General features: G+C 41.9%; 1 protein-coding gene across 1 annotated transcript in view; it reads right to left on the bottom strand.

Annotated features, from left to right (window-relative positions):
* LOC127456347 (astrocytic phosphoprotein PEA-15-like) overlaps nucleotides 1-13,813 on the bottom strand; it is a 62,018-nt gene that overhangs the window by 13,138 nt on the left and 35,067 nt on the right. The window lies entirely within an intron of this gene.

Raw genomic sequence — 13,813 nt, 5'->3', positions numbered from 1 at the left:
AGTCGTAATTATGACTTGATGGGTCGTTCATGTGCAACTTCAGAGTGGGAAACTCGTTGTGGGGATGGGGGCGTGGCCGTGTGTCTGTTTGCGGAACTGGTGTGGCTCGTCAAGCCGGTTGGCATAATTTCTATAAGCTGTTTCTCATTACAGTGATGGTGGAGAGAGCCCTTAAAAGCAGCCACACACCCCAGAGAAGGGAGAGAGAGAATGAGTCGAGTGTGCAGCGTTGGTGTCTGTTTATCTATTGAGTGTTTGATCCATTGAGTGTGATTAAGAAATGTATGTTTATTTTGAGAGTGTTAACTGTTAAACTGAGAGAAAGCATAGAGAAGAGTGCATATGCTGTACACAGAGGCAAAGAAATAAAAAGTCTGACCTGAGTGGTTCACTGCTCCCCGAGTGTTACACTCGTATTTACGATCATTCCGATAGCACGTGAAGGCAGCATAAATGTATTTTAATATATAGGCCTAACAAATGAAATTCATAGCAAAAAATCACTTCCAAACAGACAAGATATTCAAGTGGCTGGAGTAGCTCTGCAGCTATAAATGAATGAATGAATTAAAATAATTTGATCCAAGTTTTATGCAAGTGTTCAGAAAAAAAGTATGCTTAATCACACAAATCTCAACATTGCTGATATAGCTGCCAATTTCTGGCAATTTCTCTGGCCTCCATCACTTAAATCGCATTAACACAGGAACTCATTAATATGACCCTGTTACATACCTTGTTCACATAGAAACAGTGCTGTTTATTAGCTGTTATAAAGCATCTGGCAGTTAGGAGGTGAAGTGTTGTTTGGTCAGATGTGTGTGTGTGTGCGTGTGAATTCAGCTGTTCACGTCTTTCTCCTCATCTGATGATGTTAATTCAGCGACAGTGAAACCATGCCTAGAGAAAGCTCTGTGTGTGTGTGTGTGTGTGTGTGTGTGTGTGTGTGTGTTCAGTTTATAAAGAAAGTACATGCGGCGTGATGAAAAGGGCTGTGTGAAATATCAAATCTTCACAATATATTTGGTAGCGATATAAAATTACACTGAACACAGCAATTATTTTTTTTTTTTTACCAAAGTCCCTTTAAGGCAAGTCAGCCATCTTGGTAACACTCCAGGCAGCTATTTCTAGAAATACAAGCACAGCTCCAAATTACTTAAATGGGAAAAGACTGAAATCTCCAAAATTGCTTGCGTTTTGTAACGGTATCATACACTTTGATTCTTAAGCTTAAATCACGCTAAAAATTCACAAGTTTTAAGACATCAACCTCCATTAACCTCGTGCGACCCCGTGTACTCATGCGTGGACGTTGTATTTTGGCTTCGCTATATGCAACACATAATTTAATTTCATTTAAACCAACTGATCTCAGTTAAAGAGACTCTGTGCTGTCAGCAAAAGGTTAAACTTTCGACGTACAGAGTCATGTGATAAAACAACATGGTGCCGATCACAGCGGAGTTTGTGTTTGGTTAAAATGCCAACAAAACTACATCTGGGAAGAAACCTAATTATGTTTTTACATTGAAACCTGTTTAAGTCAAAAGATTAGAGTCTCTAGTTTCTTCCGATGTGCTATTTTAAAATTTGAGCGATTTATCACAAACGGCTGTTAACACAATGACCACATACGTAGACTGTATGCTCCGTTTCATTTAAAATATCCTATATTCACTGTGTATTATCACATTGAAAATAAATGGATTCATCCATAAACTGGAAAATAAGGTGCATTTCAAACTGTTCTGAGACCAGTGCAGACAGACAGCACACTGGAGGTTAAGTCATTCACTAAATAGGGAGCAAGGGAGCATCCTATAGCTCTCTATGCAGCTAAGTGCATTCACTCCTAAAATCTGATTGGATGATGCTGGACATTACTTTGAATCAGAATTATTCTTATATAATAAAAACCATGAATAACCAACAGTCCTGGAAACATAATAAACAATTTGATTAAAAAAACAACAACAACAATCAAAAAAATAATCTGACTTTTATTATTTAAAATATCACAACTTAGTCCCATTTTTAGGAAAACTATATATATATATATAATGCAGGACTTTCTTTTCTACAGCCGCCATTTTATTATGTTCCGATTTCTTCCATTAATTTAAATACAAGTGGCCTGTCTCAGTTATACTGTCTCTGTTTTTACACAATTAAGTCTCATAAAGAGCACATCATTAGTTCCCTATCTGTCACTCACTCGACATTGGTGTCGATGTAGTGACACTAGGGGTCACTCTTGGGAGCCCGAGACACCTCTGGTCTTTGATAAAAGGCCAATGAAAATTGGCGAGTGGTATTTGCATGCCACTCCCCCGAACATACGGGTATAAAAGGAGCTGGTATGCAACCACTCATTCAGATTTTCTCTTCGGAGCCGAACGGTCATGCTCACTGAGCTGAATACTACTGTTCATTCACCTCTGCTGGATCTGATGGCGCATTTCAGCGGCTTCTCCCTCCTCTGCACTGGTGCACTGCAGAGAACGCCCCTGGGCGCTTCGGCAGAAAAACTAGAGAGTATATTTTCTGAAAGAGCATTTTTCCCCTCTAAAAGAGTATATATTTCTCTAAAAGAGCGCACACACGGAACGTCTTTTTAAAGACGCGTCTTTTTAAAGATGCTTTTCCGATTGTGTGTTATTCCTGGTTGTGCTCGTTATCTCTCGCCTTCTAACGGCGAGTTCGACCTCTATTCGGTGACACCGTCGAGGACTTTGCCCAGCAGTTCTCGATGGTAGAGCAGTAGATGGATGCTAGCCGGCATATCCTGCCCCGGCGCGGCTCAAGATCTCGCACCCCATCTACTCATCGCCAAGGGCGTCCCCCTGCGGTGACCGCACCGGCTCTGCCGCAGCCCGCCCCTTCGGCCTGGCCCCGGCGTGGAGCCCACCGCAGGAAGCAGATGCCACCCGTCTCGCGGCCGCCCAGAACCCGTGAAAGGCTTCAAAGCGCCCTTGAGATGGGCGACCCAGGGACAACGAAACCCGCTGCTCTGGAGCTGGTAAGCAGATCTTCATCTTTTTGTTACCTTTTGCATTTAATTGCGCTGCATGCCCAAGTGGCTGCAGTACTCAAGAGCTCAGCAAGAGTGGTTTCCTTGTTCCCTGGGTCACGTATCCGGTGTGTACGGCTGGCATCACGACCACCGTCCACCACTCCATTTGGCAGGTTGGCACAAATCCGCCCCTGATGTGACAGTCTCCACGGGTCATGAGGACAGGCCTCTTCCTCCCCCGTCCCAGGCTGTTCCGGGGGTGGTCACAAGGAGCCAGGTAAGTGCTTCGATGTCCTCGGACTCAGCACGGCCACGACGTGGTGTGGCACCTTGAGCTCCGCCCCGCCGCGAGGCCCCACCTGCCAGTACATCCAATGACGTTGTCCCTTTGGTCCCCCTTGCGCGGAACTTGGACGCATGGCTTGCGCCTTCCAGTCCGTCACGAGGGCTGGTCCGGACTGTCCGACTCGGCTGCGCGATTCACTTCGCCGGGCATCCGCCCAGGTTCAGCGGTGTCCATTTCACCTTGGTGAAAGACGAAAATGCTGCTACCTTGCGCGGTGATCGCTATCCTCCTACGGAAGGACGCGATAGAACCTGTCCCTCCAGCCGAGATGAAGAAAGGGTTTTACAGCCCCTACTTCATTGTACCGAAAAAAGGCGGTGGGTTGCGGCCAATCTTGGACCTGCGAGTACTGAACCGGGCTTTACACAGACTCCTGTTCAAGATGCTGACGCAAAGACGCATTCTAGCGAGCGTCCGGCATCAAGATTGGTTCGCGGCGGTAGACCCGAAGGATGCGTACTTTCACGTCTCGATCCTTCCTCAGCACAGACCCTTCCTGCGGTTCGCGATCGAGGGTCAGGCGTATCAGTACAAATCCTCCCTTTCGGCCTGTCCCTGTCTCCTCGCATCTTTACGAAGATCGCAGAGGCTGCCCTTGCCCCGTTAAGGGAGGTGGGCATTCGCATTCTCAACTATCTCGACGACTGGCTAATCTTAGCTCACTCTCGAGACGTGGAATGAGTTTTTAAGGAAACTGTGTATTCACAACTCAAGTAAAGCATTCTGACTAGCATGCAAGTTCAAGCTCACCTTTCCATTGGCTTCATTGTCAGTGCAGATATTAGTTGTAATATGATGTTTATGTTGTGGACATAGTGATTCATGTCACATATTTAGAATATGTATGAGTGAGATAACTCTGGTTCATTTTTGGGCTTCCGCCCGCTTTTTGTTCACACTCGAATTTAAAAGTTCACCATTCACACATACTGTGGACTATTGCCAAAAAATTGGTCTCATTTTTCAGAGAACTCCCCAAATAAAGAGTCCAATTATTCATAAATAATATTGTATGTGTTTATAATCTTATATTAAATGTTTTTTTTGTTTTTTTACATTTTAAACATGTACTTCTGGTTCTGTTCACTCTACCTCACTTTGAAAAGTCTCATTTTATTCCACTAGATGGCAGAAAGCACTAGAAAAAAGTGCATCACAATGTACAGATCTGAAATGTAGGTGGCGCTCTAACGCATTTTAGCCCTCACAGATTTGCTTGTCCACAGACATTGTCTAATTTTCAGTTCAAGCACCACCCTCATTATTTCATTGAATATCTCGGCCTCTGAGTGGACTAGAAGCTCAATCTAAGTGTCACTAGAAAGATGAGATCCACCCTTTTGATATATAGCATTTTATCATCAATAATCGATAACATATATTTCTGATTATTTGTTTTGCATGCTTTTCCTTCTGGATGGCATATTTTGTTCTGGACATCTAAGATATAACATTGGATTAATCACGCAAGCAAGCTCACAGACAAGTAAAAAATGGCAAATTATTTAGAGACCTGCCTAAAGTAAAGTTCTTAGCTATTTGGGGCTTACAGCAGAAGTTATCGGAGCATAAATGAGACGTTGGTATTGGATGACATTTCAACATATTTGATGACAGAAATCATATTTCACTTTGTGATTCTTTTGAAAATCTTTCGAACTTTGGTATTAGGGAAACAAAATCAACTGTACAGTCACATTTCCTTTCATTTGATTTATGGCTTTTATGTGCTATGTGAAGGACCTTTATTTTTATATTACTATTTCTACCCCATTACCTCTACAGGACGCTAATTTTCAACGCAAATATTTTGATGCCTTATTTTGTTATTTTATGTAATATAAATGCAGAAGAGATGGTTATCTCTGAAAAGTTCAGATTCTAAGCTTTTCAATGATACCTCATATGCCTGACTTATGTATACGGTGACTTTAACCTTTTAAGCGTAAACTTTTTTCACGATATAGCAAAGTAAGTTCATTGTACAGCGAGAAAATCCACAACATACTATAACTTGATTATTTCAATCAGTTCTTTCTAGAGAACCCTCTGGGGTCAACAGACATGCTAAAACTCCGCGAATACTTATCAGACAAATATGAAACCTATGTCTAAAGAAAGCTTAAAATGTCTACTTATGTCATCGACACAACTTCTCGTTCCCTCCATCAGGGAACGGAGGTTACACAAGTAACCATGACGTTTTACTCACATATTAGTTGACATGCTATTTTATATAAACATGGACATATTTTACTAGTTGGACTATTTCCAGACTGGCCAGCCAAGATTCAGAGTATTGAAATTTGAAATATATCCAAATAGGCAAGTTTTAGTTACATTTAAATGTTTCGGCTAAAGCAGGTATTTAAATTGTATGCTGTATGATATAAATATGATATGTAATATGATATAAAAATAATATGAATGTTTAGATTATATTTTAACTAGTCTTTATGCTGCCTCATTATCATCAACGAAGCTTGTGCTTCAAATATCTGTTCGGGTGTAAATGTGTAAAATGTGCTGTAAATATGCCCATATTAGTAAATCAGCATATTAGAATGATTTCTGAAGGATCATGTGACACTGAAGACTGCAATAATGATGCTGAAAATTCAGCTTTGATCACAGGAATAAATTGCATTTTACAATATATTCAAATAGAAAACAGTTATTTTAAATTGTAAAAATATTTCACAATATCACTGTTTTTGCTGTATTTTGGATCAAATAAATGCAGCCTTGGTGAGCAGAAGAGACTTCTTTTAAAAACATTAACAAATCTTACCGATCTAAAATCTTTTAAACGGTAGTGTAGGTCTTTTAAAGTTTTTAAGTTAAGTCTTTATGTAAAGAAAATGTATATTCAGATTATTCTTTTAACTTAAACTTGATTTTGTGAATAAGCTACAAACAATACATTCAGTCATTAAGTCTCCTCACATTCATTCTCTCTCAGGGGAGGGGTCTTTGTCTCCTCAGGTGTGAATCACATCAATATTCATGATCATCCACGCCTCCTCGCATATGGCCTTTCTAACACTAAAAGTGTCTTACAAAAATTAAATGACTATATTGTTTTGAATGAATGAGTGATCATGATGGTTTTCACATCATTTTGCAGCAAAAACTCTAGGCTACAAGACCCAGTTCTCAAAAGTCTTGTGAACAAATGTTTAGTATGTGTTATATGGCCTTATTTCAGTGACTTACAATTTTTTGTTTTTTTCAAAAACCACGCATAAATGTTATTTTCTCCAAAATACAAACATGTACATACATGTTGTTCACATATTATTGTAGCCCAGTTTGTGCTGAATACAGTGTTATCAGACTTTAGCCATTAATATGTTTTTAAGCAACTGAAAAAAACACAAATGTCAAGGCATGTCAAAACTTCTCCAGGGCCCAAAACACCCTCAGACCCCAGAAGGTTAAAAAAAAAAATGTTAGTGCATTGTTAATATCTTGCAATATTATTTATTCAACAGAATTTTTAAATTAAAATTGTTTGATTATCTTCATGATGCGTCTTTTTCGTCTAGTCTTCATGAACGTTGTCAAAATAAAAAATAAAAAAAAACCTTGGTCAATGAAAGTTTAATCAGTAATATAGTTGATGAGATTAACACTGCATTGACTTACAGTGTGTGTACTCACTGGCCCTGTATTTTACATCATGTATCCAACTGTACTAAATGGGAACAGAAATTGTCGTTAAAGAAAAGAGGGAGTATTGAAGTTAGGACTGCTGTTGTTTTCCATCGCACTTTGAGCCAAGCCAGGAAGTGAAACCACAGTAACGGCAGGAAGTTAGGCCAGCCGGCCACTCACAGCTGGGTCTCCATGGCAACCACACTTTTCCTCCAGTTTAAGTGAATAAACGAACACAGAAGGGAAAAGCCAGCAAGGCGAGGGACGGGAAGAGGCACGAGTGCTTTTCCTTCACTGCGGGATGTTTTAAATCTGTGTGTATCTAGAGAGATCATCAGAAAACACACTCGTCTGCACTATCATTTGACCTTTGACCTCCTAGTGTAATGCATTCTTCTGTATGCAAAAACTGTGGCAAAGATGTGTGTCTGTTTGTGTTTGGACGCAACCTAGAGTGAATAAATTCTGATTAGGTTTCTTCCTGCAGTTTGTCATTATCTGTGCATGTGTGTGTGTTTCTGGCCTTGTAGGGGATTGCAGTGATGCCAGATGTGCAATGCACACACAAACATTCCTCTATGTGTTGCAGAAATGTGAGAGAGGAGAAATGAGCAGGGAGGATGTGAGTGTGTGTGTGCATGAATCATGACTCAGGATTTTGGATTAAAAACAGTATGAAACACATGGTTACGAACACAATAGGTGTGGCGTTTTTAATAAAATATAACATAGATATTACACAGGGAAAATAACATGTCTATAATTCCTGGAGAGAGCTATCCGTTAGCTTTCCCATTCATTTCAATGATAGTTGCTTTGATGGTGCATGCTGTCATCTTTGCTTATGGGCACTCAGTTCTGGACACAGAACTTTTTGTAAGCCAATCATCTGAGCTGTAATTGTCATGTGACTAATAGAGCGCAACAGTCTGGTTCTGGAAGTAAAAACCCCATTCAGTTTTTCCATAGGCAATTTCATTTTTAACAAAAACGTATAAACCTGCCGTGATCTCCGAGGTTGTTAATCCATGGTATGTGCTTCTCAGGTAAAAGCAGAGGTGGTGGCGTATGTTTTATGATAAACAAATCCTGGTGTGATCAGAGGAATGTACATTCTAGCAAGTCTTTCTGCTCTCCTGATCTGGAATTTCTCATGCTTCTGTGTCGACCATTCTGGCTACCGAGGGAATTCACAGCAGCCATTATCACAGCTGTGTACATCTCCCCACAAGCCAACACAGACTGGGCACTCAAGGAACTTATATGAGAGTATAAGCAAGCAGGAAACCGCACACCCTGAGGCCACATTCATTGTGACCGGGAACTTTAACAAAGCCAACTTCAAGTCAGTAGCACCGAAATATTACCAACACATCAGTTTCAACACACAAGGGAACTGGGTTTTGGACCACTGCTACTCTCCCTTTCGGGATGGCTACAAATTCCTCCCCCACCCACTATTTGGCAAATCGGACCACTCTTCCATTCTGCTTCTACCCACTTACAGGCAGAAACTGAAACAGGAAGCACCCGCCCTCAGAACGATCCAGTGCTGGTCAGACCATTCAGTTTCTATGCTACAGGACTGTTTTGCTCACACGGACTGGGAGATGTTCTGGTCCACCTCTGATGACAACATCGAGGTCTACGCTGATACCATAATGTGTTTCATCAGGAAGTGCACAGATGATTTAATGCAGACCAAAACAATACAGATCTACCCTAATCAGAAACCGTGGATTAATAGCGATGTTCGTGCGGCACTTAATGTGCGGACCTCCGCTTTTAATTTCAGGAACATGGAGGAGCATAACTATTCAGAGCAGCCAAACGCCAGTACAGGGACAAGATTGAAGGACAGTTCAACACCAAAGACTCTAGAAGCATGTGGCAGGGAATTAATATCATCACGGACTTAAAAGGGAATAAAAATTCTGCTGTGAACACCGCTGCCTCTCTCCCAGATGAGCTTACTACTTTTTATGCTCGTTTTGAGGGAAATAACACCGCCCTCACGGAGAGAGCTCCCGCGGCCGAAACTACAGAGGTTTGTTCACTCTCTGTCTCTTTAGCAGATGTAACACGATTCTTCCAACGGGTGAATATCCGTAAAGCCGCGGGTCCAGACGGCATTCTGGGATGTGTCATCAGAGCGTGTGTGAACCAACTGGCTGGTGTTTTTACAGACATTGTCAACCTTTTCCTCTCCTTGTCTGTGGTCCCCACATGCTTTAAAACATTCACCATTGTGCCTGTACCAAAGCAATCCAAAATCACTTGCTTAAATGACTGGCGTCCTGTTGCTCTGACCCCTATCATCAGCAAATGCTTTGAGAGGCTAATCAGAAATTACATCTGCTCTGTGCTGCCTGCCTCACTTGACTCACTGCAGTTTGCTTACCGCAACAACCGCTCCACTGATGATGCCATTGCATCTACACTACACACTGCTCTCTTCCACCTGGAAAAAAGGAACACATATGTGAGAATGCTGTTTGTAGACTACAGCTCAGCATTCAACACCATAGTGCCCTCCAAGCTTGATGTGAAACTCTGGGCTCTGGGCTTAAACAGCTTGCTGTGCAGCTGGATCCTGGACTTCCTGACCTCATCACTGACCCTCAACACTGGAGCCCCGCAGGGCTGTGGTCTCAGCCCACTCCTGTATTCCCTGTACACACATGACTGTGTGGCAACACACAGCTCCAATGCCATCATTAAGTTTGCTGATGATACGACGGTGGTAGGATCACTGACAATGATGAAACAGCCTACAGAGAGAAGGTGCACACTCTGACACGCTGGTTCCAGGAGCACAACCTCTCCCTCAATGTCAGTAAGACCAAGGAGCTTGTGGTGGACTTCAGGAGAAAAGACAGAGAACACAGCCCCTTCACCATCAATGGAGCACCGGTGGAGAGAGTCAGCAGCTTCAAGTTCCTCAGTGTCCACAGCACTGAGGAACTCACATGGTCCGTCCACACTGAGGCCATTGTGAAGAAGGCTCATCAGCGCCTCTTCTTCCTGAGATGACTGAGGAAGTTTGGAATGAACCACCACATCCTCACACGGTTCTACACCAACACTGTAGAGAGCATCCTGACTGGCTGCATCACTGCCTGGTATGGCAACAGCACTGCCCTAAACTGCAAAGCCCTGCAAAGGGTGGTGCGAACTGCCAGACACATCATTGGAGGTGACCTTCCCTCCCTCCAGTACATCTATGCAAGGCGGTGTGTGAAAAAAGATCAAAGGATCATCAGAAACTCCAGCCACCCGAGCCATGGGCTGCTCTCACTGCTACCATAAGGCAGGCGGTATCGCAGCATCAGGACCCGCACCAGCCGACTTCATGACAGCTTCTTCCCCCAAGCAATCAGAATTTACAGTGGGTACAGTGTATTTTTATTGTATACAGTCTTCTTATTTTGTGTATACTGTATATTGTATATTATTAGGTGTATATTGTATATTGTGTTGTGTAACAAGATGTGTAAACTGTGTTATGTGTAAATCAGATGTTTATTGTAATTGTCATACTGCTATGTTGCTTGGAACTGCACCCAAGACTTTCACCCACTGTTGCACTTGTGTATATGATTGAGTGACAATAAAGGGATTTGATTTAGATTTCTTCTGCTGAAGACATCAGTCCACATTATTTACATTTTTTAAATAACATGTTTAATAGTGGAATTCCTTTGTGAAGAACTACACTACCCATAATTCTGAAGAAAAATCCACCAATCAGAAAATCACAGCAAACAAAGTGCATCAAAAGAGCTCTGCAGTGTCCGCTGTGAATGACATAATGGAGTTGCTCTCTCTACACTCTCAAACTACTTATATGCAGTGTCTTTTAAAAGTAACTCGTTAGAATATTGCGCTACTCCTTAAAGTAACTAAATTAATTAAAAAGTTACTTTTTATGGAAAGTAAAGCGTAACGTTACTTTTGTGTGATTTTTGTGTTACTTTTTTTCTCACCGCCACTCTCTCTTCTGCTATGCTATGCATTCCATAGAAATAAGCCATGCATTGCATACAAGATACATTACAGGTCATGCTAGCTACTGTACAACACTCATGTCAAAACAACATAGTAAACAAACAGATATTTAGAAAGTAGGTCTTCCATCATAATTATAATAAAGAATCAATAACATGAATATGCATGATTTGTTTTTCCTTCAACATGGCAGCCAATATGAAAAATGAAGAATAACCACTGTCTTACCTAAAGCAGCAAAGTCCAACACTTGAACCTGCGTCATATATGTCACCATGTGCTGTGCCCATCAACTTAAGATGTTTTTCAAAAGTCAGGATAAAATTCAGTGGGGGATGCAGCCTAACATGTTTAAGGAATGTGTCTGATAATAAAAGAATATTTTTCACTTTAGTCATCTCAGTGCATGCTTGTTTTGAGTTGATTCACGGTGCGTACTGCAAACGCGCATGTTGATACAACTTGAATGGAATCGTTTTTCATGCTACCAAAATGTCATAAAAACGGTATGTTTCATGAATCAAACTACTTGTTTATTATAAAACAAAAATGTAGAATCTTTTACGAAATTAAGACATTTTGTCTGTGTACACAATCGATGTAGAACGTTGCTCGCAGCCGCTGATCCAGAGTCAACTTTTCTCATCCCATTCTCCCAGTTAAGGGGAGCTGTAACACGGAGCAGTTTGACTGCACAAGTCAGTGAATTGAGCAAGTATTTCACCCTGTGTATCATGTCGTGGCCAGTGGAAGACTAGTCTTATAATCCCTCTTCCTAAATGCGTTTACTGATTTTGTAATAGATTTTTTAAATCGCATGTCTTTTATTTGCAATAATAATAATATATTTTCAATTGCTTTTTTTTTCTTTATAATGAATAATGGCAGCCTATGATGCTTTAATGTTGCAAATAAAAGACTTCCACATGCGATTTACAGCTCTGACAAGTGTAATCGGCAGTTCCCATTCAACCCAATGTCCCACATTAAGATGGGCAACCATGTTACCCTGAGAGACCAATAAAATCGCTCTTAAACTGTGGCAAATTCAATGGAACAGACATCAATCATACAAAGCCGGTAATTTTTTAATACCAAAATTTTTTTTATGATGTGTAAAACATCTTTTGTTTGCTCCTTGGCAATTTACATTGAACGAATCTGCTGAAAATGCAAGTAAAATTATCCACGTGCACGCGCACATCCCCAGTTAACACGATCCCCAGTTGATCCATAACAATGGCTATAAGCTCCAGTGCACAACAAATCAACCTCTGCAAATGATGAGTACAACTGGATTCCACTGAAGCATTCAGATTTGCATTCCTTTACCAGCAATATTTTGCAGTTTTTAAAACATGAATCTCAGGCTGGGCAAAAGAAGACTTGTTGTGCTCTGCCCATCGCTGATCAGCATGGCTCATACTCTCTAGAACTACAATACCCATCATGCGCACACATACTACAACTTCATTGTGCATCTCTAGCAATCAAGCCTCAAACTCTCTAGAACTACAATACCCATCATGCACTACATCTCCTCCCCGAAGTTTGCACACTTTTACTCCTGATTTATCGCAATACGGGGAAAGGAGAGGTGAAAAAAAGCAACGCATTACTTATTTTAAGGAGCAATATGTACCATTTACATCAAGCGTTTAAAATGGGTACTGCAGTCCAAATTCTAAATATTGGAGAGAGTTGTCTCTCCGCCCCTACTCCCCATACTCGAAGCTCACATGGGTTGCCAGGTTGAGGACACGCAACAGGAACGAGCAAACTGACAATGGCAAGTGACGAGCCTCACACTGTAAGTTGATCAGCTAATGTATACGTTTGCAATGTTTGCAAATTATAAACCTGCTGTTGTACAAAATGTGGATTTTTTTATAACTCTGTCAATGTTAGCTAGATGTATTGCTGGTTCCCTGTCTGTCACTCACTCGACATTGTGTCGATGTAGTGACACTAGGGGTCACTCTTGGGAGCCCCAAACACCTCTGCTTTTTTTAAAAAAGGCCAATGAGAATTGGCGAGTGGAATTTGCATGCCACTCCCCCGGACATACGGGTATACAAGGAGCTGGTATGCAACCACTCATTCAGATTTTGTCTTCGGAGCCGAGCGGTTCTATTCATTGAGCTGAATTCATCCGCCGAGTTCATTCACCTCTCTCTGCTGGATCTTATGGCACATTTCAGCGGCTTCTCCCCTTCTGCATCTGTGATATGCAGAGAACGCCCCTGGGTGCTTCGGTAGAACATTTAAAAGAGTATATTCTAAAAGAGTATCTTTTCTTTCTGAAAGAGCGGTCTTTTTAAAGATGCCTTTCCGTTTGTGTGTTATTCCTGGTTGTGGTCGTTATCTCTCTGCTTCCGACGGCCACGATTGCTGTCTTACGTGTCTGGGCACTGCCCATGCGGAGACATCGTTCATGGATGAGTCATGTCCTCATTGCGAGAACATGACCATGGCAACATTGCGGTCGCGGCTTGCTTTCGTAAGAAAAGCAGCTCCCCGCATCGGTCCTTCTACCTACGGGTTTGAGTCCGCGTCGGTTAGCACTGGGGGCGATTTGGGGACATCAATGGGACCACCTCTGCCGGGTATCCCCCCACGGACCTCCCATTCCCCAGCATGCTCGCTTGCACCGATCAGGCTCTCACACGAGACCGGCGGCTTGTCTCAGTGCGAGTTCGACTTCTTGTTCGGAGCTCCAGAAGATAATGAGTTAACGAGCGCAGCATCGGAGAGCGGGCTCATCCAGTCTGATGCAGAGGTTTCGG

This window comes from Myxocyprinus asiaticus, chromosome 2 (assembly GCF_019703515.2).
Source record: "Myxocyprinus asiaticus isolate MX2 ecotype Aquarium Trade chromosome 2, UBuf_Myxa_2, whole genome shotgun sequence".
Lineage (NCBI taxonomy): Eukaryota > Metazoa > Chordata > Actinopteri > Cypriniformes > Catostomidae > Myxocyprinus > Myxocyprinus asiaticus.
Note: the sequence above shows the minus strand (reverse complement) of the source record. Positions and strands in the feature narration are given on the sequence as shown.